The following is a 1,401-nucleotide window of genomic DNA, read 5'->3' as shown; positions in this document are numbered from 1 at the left end:
CAAACAGACTTTGCAGTCCAGCGCATTAACCCACAGCGCCATGGTGCTGTAGAATCAGCACTGTACTGTGAACCACAAGGCTGGCAGTTCAAACCTACCAGCTACTCCTTGGAAACCCTAGATAGGGTAAATCGGAACCGACTTGACGGCACATAACAACATATTGGAAATACCGCCATACAAATTGGCTGAACTATTAAGGCTCAGGTGGGTCAGGCAGCTTCCCAAACAGGCTGGCAATCAGAAAGCACAGGATTGCCTAATGATCTCCTGTTATGCTTTTATCTGTTTCCCCCAAAATTTAATCTAAACGATAATTCCACATTGATATAGACAGGCTCAAAATTGAGCCAACTGTGAACTATCTGACTTTATTAAACGAGAAAAGTGTATTTTCCCCATCCTCACACCCTCATAATTCAAGAGGGAATTAAAGCAAATGTCCCACAGACTCAAAAAAGAGAGAGCACCACCTTGTATTTGAAGCCAAACACAAAAGTTTTTAGTTCAAGCCATTAGAAAAGCAGTTCTTTCTGTTTATTAAAGGAGGTAGGTTGGCATTCCATTAACCACATACAGAACCCATGTGATGGCTTGGCAGCTGACATTTGGTTGTTTTTGCTCCTTCCCAAACCCCTCTCCACACCCTCATTTTCTCTCTCTGTTTCAGTTTTCTATTGCTGTTGCAAAACATTGCCACAAACATACTGGATTACACACACGGCTTCTGTGGGCCAGACGTCAGGAACAGACAACCTAGAGCCAGCTTGGTCTCCAAAGCCTGGAATCAAGGTGCTGACAGGGCTCTCGTCTCATATAGAGGCTTGCAGGAGATGAACCTGCTAAGCTCAGAGAGGTTGTTTGTAGAATTTACTTCCATGTGGCTCTAAGATTAAAGTCCCATTTCCTTGCTGGCTGTTGGCTGGAGTCATTCCCAGCTTCTTGAAGTCACCCACATTCCTTAGTTCCTGGTCCTCAATCATCAAAGCCAGCAAAGGCAGGTCAAATACTTCTCTTCTAATCTCTATAAATACCCTGTCGCATCTCCCTGACAGACTCTCATGCTCTTAAAGTTCCTCTGTGTTCATAAGGAGTGGCACTGTAGAATAATCACTGACTGCTAACCACAAGGTTGGTTCAAAGCCACCAGCTGTTCCTCAGTGTTTAAACCAAACAGGAGCCATGCCTGACTTCCTCTGACTCCACAAAGGGAAAAGAAAATCAAACCCCAAACCAGCCCAAGGCTGATTCCTATGAAGTGAAGGTCAGATATGCCTCCATCCTACAACCTTCTTTACCCTATTCTAACACCAACCATACACCACTCATCTGTCAGTTTGTCGTACTGTGGTGACTGATGAGTTGCTGTGATTCTGAAAGCTATGCCACCAGTATTTTAAA

The sequence above is a fragment of the Chrysochloris asiatica genome, unplaced genomic scaffold, assembly GCF_000296735.1.
Source record: "Chrysochloris asiatica unplaced genomic scaffold, ChrAsi1.0 scaffold00344, whole genome shotgun sequence".
Classification (NCBI taxonomy): domain Eukaryota; kingdom Metazoa; phylum Chordata; class Mammalia; order Afrosoricida; family Chrysochloridae; genus Chrysochloris; species Chrysochloris asiatica.
Note: the sequence above shows the minus strand (reverse complement) of the source record.